Below are 6,628 nucleotides of genomic sequence, written 5' to 3'. Positions count from 1 at the left end.
TTGGCACTGGAGAGCGAGTCTGATTCCGATTTCAGTGAAATTGATGAGCATGAATCAGACACATACCCCAATATCCCACCAATCCCTCCCCTTTGGGAGCGGCTGTCTGAATCCCAGAAAGCCCTCTCAGCACTGATCAACCAGTGGGGCGCAATCCCCAGAAACAAAGTTCACTACCCTGGAAACACAATTAATGGGATTCAGGCAGAGCATACACAGCGGCATCATGAAGCCAAGTGGAGAGCTACCAGGGGAAAATTGCAGGAGATGAGCAACAAGACAGCAGTTGACCAAAAGAAGCGGACAATTACTGACTTTTTCCAGAGTCGCCAATCCCACATTCCTGCTGACAACCAATCCCGCTTCCCTGTTGACATTGACAACAACAACGACAACCTATCCCCCCCTTCCAATTCCCTTAACTATCCTGGCTCCCAACCTGGATCACCCAGTTGCTCTAGTAGTGGGAGAGCGGCCACTACTGCTGGAGCCTCGGACACTGAGAGTCAGACAACACCGCAAATTTCAACAACATGAACATGCACGCTTGCACCCACACCCCTATCCACACCTGAACCTGGGCCTGTGTCCCCATCCACTTATAATCCACCACCCACACTTCCCTCAGCTGGCATATCAAACCCGGTAACTCCTCCAACTGGTGGCCAATGCACAAGTGGGGAGGAACTATTCACGCGGGTCCAGTTCCATTCGTGTCCCCATGTTGCAGCACCAACCAAAGCTCAAGTGATCGAGGCAGCAGAGAAACTTGATGCACTCATAAGGCCACCTCGAGCAACAGGTGCTGGCCATAAGCATTCGAAATTCGACGATTTTACGCATGCGACTGGAGCAGATGCTCCAAGTATACCGGACATTCAGCTCAGCACGCTTGGATCCGAGTAGGGAAATGGGATGGATCACAGCATCATTGTGGGTTGCAAGATCATGGGATCATGGCTCATCATATGCTTCACGGCTGCGAAGGTGGTGTCGAGTATTTATGTGGGATTACGAAACGATTCCAGTCAATCCATATGGACAGTGGAAGGAGTCAGTTCTGACAACCGATGAGGACCTTAGGAGTGAAATCGAGGCTCACCTGCGCAGTATTGGCCCATACATCTCAGCTATGGACATAGTCCATTTCTTGAGCACTCCAGAAATGCGTGTCTGGCTCAATCGTGATAAGCCAATTTCAGTTCACACAGCACGGTGTTGGCTTCAAACAATGGGTTACCGGTGGCAACAAGAAAAGAAGGGTCAATATTCAGATGGGCATGAGCGGGAAGATGTTGTCCAGTACCGCCAGAGAGTCTTCCTCCCTGCCATGGCAGAGTATGACAATTCTATGAGGAAGTGGAATAGTTAAGGTGAACAAGAAATATCTGACAACTCACCGGAATGCCACACTGTTGTCTGGTACCACGATGAGTCAATATTCTATGCTCATGATCGCCGGAAACTGTGCTGGGTTCACAGTTCTGAGTCAGCAAAGCTGCATCCTGTTAGAACAGGGCTGATACAGACGACTCCGGAGTGGAATTGGAGACTTAGCGTGGAGGGACCTTGGCCTCAGCGACTCAAGCGGAGCACTGTGCCATTGCTGTTTGTCCATTTGGTCCTTAATTTCACAGTAGGTGAGCAGGAAGTCTCTAGGGGGCATTTCAGGTCGATTTCGGACTGAACCCAAATGAGTATGTACAAGCACCGATATATATAATGGAGGGGGAAAAAGCACAAGGAAACAAAGGGAAACCGAATCGGAATGAAGACATCCGAACGGGAACAAAGGGTAGAAGAAGCAGAGCAGTACCGAAGGTCATAAGGCAGGACCTGTGATATGTCCGAAAGGAGGTAGGAGGGCGAGGCCCAGAGGGGCAGGAGGATGAGGAGAAGTGGGGATGATGACTAACTGGCTAGAATGGGAAGAAGCAGTAGTCCAAATAGGGATGAGGGGTAAATGCGAGAGATACATTACAAGCGGCGAAAGTGCCGAAGGCGATCCGTGAAGCTCGGGGGTTGTGGAGCTTACGGAGGTTACGGAGGCGGGGTTGAAAGTCTGAGGGATATTGGCAATGGTGTTTACGTAGTATGAGGTCACCAATGCAATGGACTAAGACTGAGGTAGAGTCAAAGTCTGAGGTAGGGACTATGACGGAGGCTCGGAGCAAAGGTACGAGCGGTGTCCGAGTACGAAGTACGGGACAGTGGTGGAAGGTCGTAACTTGGCGGGAGGGTGGTGGAGGAGTACCAGAGGGAGGAGAGAGGGGAAAGGTAAGGGGGAAGGAGTGGCGGAAAGGAGAGTTGTCAGGTCTGAAGGTGAGTATCGGAGCGGACAGGGAAGAGTAGGAGGATGACGGGAGGGTGGAGGTGTAGTAGGAGGGTGGCGAGAGGGGCGGTGTTTGGTCCGAGGTGAGTATCGGAGCGGACGGAGATAGGGGAGGAGAGGGAAGGAGGAGTAGAGGTGGGGTGGGGGGTAGAAGGAGGTGTGTTGCCAGGACCGAAGGTGAGTATTGGAACGGCAGCGGTAGGGTATGACTCCGGAGGTGAAGAGGGTGGGGGTCCGGAAGTCGGGTCGGGGTCGGGTATGCACGGATATTGTCAGGAATCTAGATTATTGTCGGAGTCGGAAGTACTGTCAGAGTCTGGAATATTGTCAGAGTCAGGCAGACTGTCAGAAGTCGGACTGAAGACGGAATGGGTTTCTGTCTGAGTTGGGGTCGGAGTTGATGCAGAATTCTGTTGGAGCACGTGCACGGATATGCGGGCGGAATTATGCAGCGTGTCCGGAAGTGCTGTTCAGAGTTAGCAGAATGGGATCGCGGCCTCAGCGACTCAAGTGGAGCGCTGTGCCCTGAGCTTGACGTTTGGGGGAGATCCCTTATTTACAGACTCACATTTACAGTGGACTTCAAAAGACTTGCGGGTGGAGCGGACCTATAGGAGGAGCGCGGACTCCGCGAGCACGGACTCAGAGGGGGAAGCCCCCTTTGCAGAAGGAGGGACTCAGAACAGACAGGGGGGGTACTCTAGTTGATTTCAGACTGAGGTCCCCAAAAGTATTTACAAGGTATATAAATAGGCAAGAGGGAATATAGAAAGGCCGGTCAGTCCGGCATGGTCCGGCGCGGAGATAAGCAGGGATTGTCAAACTAAATAAGGACAAGAGCCCGGGAACTGGAAAGGAGGAACAGATCACTAAACAATAAGTGGCAAGGGTTATTGATGAATAACTGAATGAGATCAATAACCTAGTGCCAATAAAGAGGGGATCAAATGCTGATATTGGCAGGGAAGCAAACAATAAATGGCACTCGGCAAGGAATGAATGATAAGCTGCCAAGTGACAAATGGCCAGAGGAAAAGCGGAGGTCAGCGCGTGGTGCCGATACAAGTCCGCAAATAAGCGGGGTCGGTGCGGTGCCGACACAAGTCCGCGAACAGAAGTTGATCTGCCAGCACTGTCACACAAGGACAGCATGAAGGCCAACAGAGGTACAGAGGGGAGTGGGAGTGTTGACCTGACCAGAGGTGTCAAGGGCAACCAGAAGTGGCCAGAAGGTGCAGAGATGGGCAGAGGGTGCGGAGTGGGCAGAGGGTGCGGAGTGGACGGAAGCGGGGCATGGCTGTGACCACATAGCGGGAAGCGATGAGTGTGGTTCAGATGGAGACAAGGCAGGCATGACTGAATGCCGGGAGCGCCAAGGGCTCAGGAACTGGAGGTAAGGTCGGAATACCGGCAGGGTCTAGGTTCTGATTCTTGGCCAAGTCTCACGCCGTAAGGCAGGGGGCCAGACATGGGGTTGGGGGCTGGTTAGGATGGGTTTCGGGTCGGCGGATTCGCCTATCGGCATTGGTTCGCCGCTGACGGAGCCCCGGGATTTGTCGGTCATGACAGATATGACACATCCAAAGGGTGAAGGTGTTTCACTTATGGTTGCTGACTTCATCTCTGTGGATTATGGTTGGCTGAGAGGTGATGGGTGTGATGTGCGTGTTACTCTGAAGCCGGGAAAGAACAAAGATGGATATTTCACTAATGATGATGTGATTCAGCAAGCATCACAGGCCATGGAGATATTACAGGCACGCTACCCGAATGACAAACATGTTTTTGTCTTTGACAATGCTCGGACTCATTCTAAGCATGCTGACGATGCATTATCAGCTGTCAAGATCCCGGGAAATCCCAAGCCATGGGGAGTTCCTGTTGCCTTGCACGACGATAGTGGCTCAATCATTTATGGTCCAGATGGAAAGCCCTGCATGACTACCAAGCACATGGCTGATATGATGTTCAATGGGCAATCACAGCAACTTTATTACCCTGATGACCACCCACAGTATCCTGGGTATTTCAAAGGCATGGCCCAGATTCTTACTGAGCGGGGCTATGACACAACTCACTTGCGTGCCCAATGCGATGCTGAGCCAGTGCAAGCCAATGCTGCTGCCGCAATATTCTTTTTCACTCCGATGATTTCATCAACATCAAAACCCTTCTTGAAACCCATTGCGAAGCAGCTGGTTTTGATGTGCTTTTTCTCCCTAAGTTCCACTGTGAACTGAATTTTGTTGAACAAGTCTGGGGATATGCAAAGCGGGTTTATTGTGAATCTTCCCCATCATCAAAGATCAGAGATGTGGAGATTAATGCCAAAAATGCGTTGGACTCGGTGTCTTTACTCTCAATCCGGAGGTATGTACTCAGTGGAATTTCAGGATTAAAATTGCTGATTATTCTCAGGTTTGCAAACTGCTCACTCCACTATATGGACACATATCGAAAGGGTCTTGATGGGCGAGAAGCAGCATGGGCAGTGAAAAAATATCAGGGACATTGCCAAATCCCAGCCGAGGCAATGCAGGAAATGATACAGGAACTCATGATAGTAAGAAAGCAGGTTGTATATACTTCACATTAATCAGTCGAGCCACAAATGTTTGCCGTGTACAGCCACACCGGACCTTGCCGGGATAGTGATCACTTATGTATGCTCCCTACCTTACTTCCCATGGTGTGGGCACGTCGCCCTGAAATCTCTCTTTTTTCATTTTTTTTTGTATATACCTCCAATGTGCCATACCCTAATCAACATGGCCAGTTGACGTGTGAGCACTCTAAGAAAAGTGAGGGCCTGGCTTGTCAGGATACAGCGTGTGGAAGTCAGAAACCAAGTCAGAGGCATGGCCATGCTCTGTGGCCGGCAACCAAGAAGTCTCCTCGTCCATCCCATCATACCTGAGCCAACATACCAGGTACAGTAACTTACAGTTACGATGCCTACGATCCAACTTTGAATCTAGTATTTCAGCAATCTCATACTCAGGTTCACCGTCAATCTCAACAGGCGGAGGCGGAGGTTGTACGTGGTTGGGGATGGTGTTGGGGACTGTTAGAATGAGGGGATTCGGACGACTCCGGAATGGAATCGGAGACTTAGCATGGAAGGACCTCGGCCTCAGCGACTCAGGCGGAGCGCTGTGCCATTGCTGGTTGTCCTGGGGGTCCCTAATTTCGGATCTAGCAGAGGGAAAGTCTCTTGGGGGGAATTCAAGTCGATTTCGGACTGAGGTTACAAGTTACTAGGTACATTGTATATAAGGAGGAGTCCGGAATCAAAAGGAACAAGGGTAGGACGAAAGGAGACAAAGGGAGATGGAAAGAGGAACAACACCAAGGGTCAAGAGTTTGACTCAATGGTGTTTCCCAAAGGAGGAATGAAGGGCCAAGGCCCAAGAAGGAAGGAAGGAGGATGGGAGTCGGGAATGGCTAGCTGACTGAATGGAAAGGAAGCAGCAGCCCAAATAGGAATGAGGGAGAATAGCGGAATTGAAATGGACAATGCAATAGTTGCAAGGTCCGGAGTAAGTCCGGAAAGTCCGAACTCGGAGGTTAAACTCCGGAATATTGGCAAAGGTAATTAAATGGAATGAGCTAACCAATACAATGGGTATAAGCGGAGGTGGGGTCAAAGTCCAAGGTCGGAGCTAAGACCGGAGGTTCCGGAGACGAGACGTGAACGGGATACCGGAGCGGAGGTCCGGAGTCGGGAGCATAGGTTTTGCGTACTCGTCTGGAAGGTGTCGAGGTTGGGGTCGGACCCGGAATGTTCCGGAGTCGGACCGAAGGTGGTGTCCAAGCCGGAGGTGGGATAACCTCTTGGGAGTCGGCAAGGAGAAGGTGACGGAAGGGAAGTAGGGCTCCGGAAGTCGGAGTTCGGAGTTCCAGGAGCCCGGAGCGGAGGTCGGGATTGTATGGATATGACAGGGACAGCCGGTTTGAGTTGAGACACATGAAAGACCGGGTGTACAGCTCTCATAGTCTCAGGAAGGCGGATGGTGCAGGAGTGGGTTCCTGGCACAGCAATGATCTCAAAGGGCCCGAGATTCTTTTCTGAGAGTTTCTTCGAGGGTCGGGTGGATCTAAAATACTTAGCCTTAACAAAGACCAATGTACCAACCTCGAAGTCGGGTGCAGGTGAATGTCTAGCGTCCGCAGGGCCCTGATATCGTTGTTGCGCTGAGGACATTTCCTCATGTAGGAACTGATGTAAAGAATCGAGATCAACTGAGTACTCTTGAGCGCATACTGAAGTCAAGTCTCGTTCCGGATGGATGGAGA

The sequence above is a fragment of the Cantharellus anzutake genome (genome assembly GCF_015039405.1).
Source record: "Cantharellus anzutake strain C23 chromosome Unknown EI90scaffold_1, whole genome shotgun sequence".
In the NCBI taxonomy this organism is placed as follows: domain Eukaryota; kingdom Fungi; phylum Basidiomycota; class Agaricomycetes; order Cantharellales; family Hydnaceae; genus Cantharellus; species Cantharellus anzutake.
Note: the sequence above shows the minus strand (reverse complement) of the source record.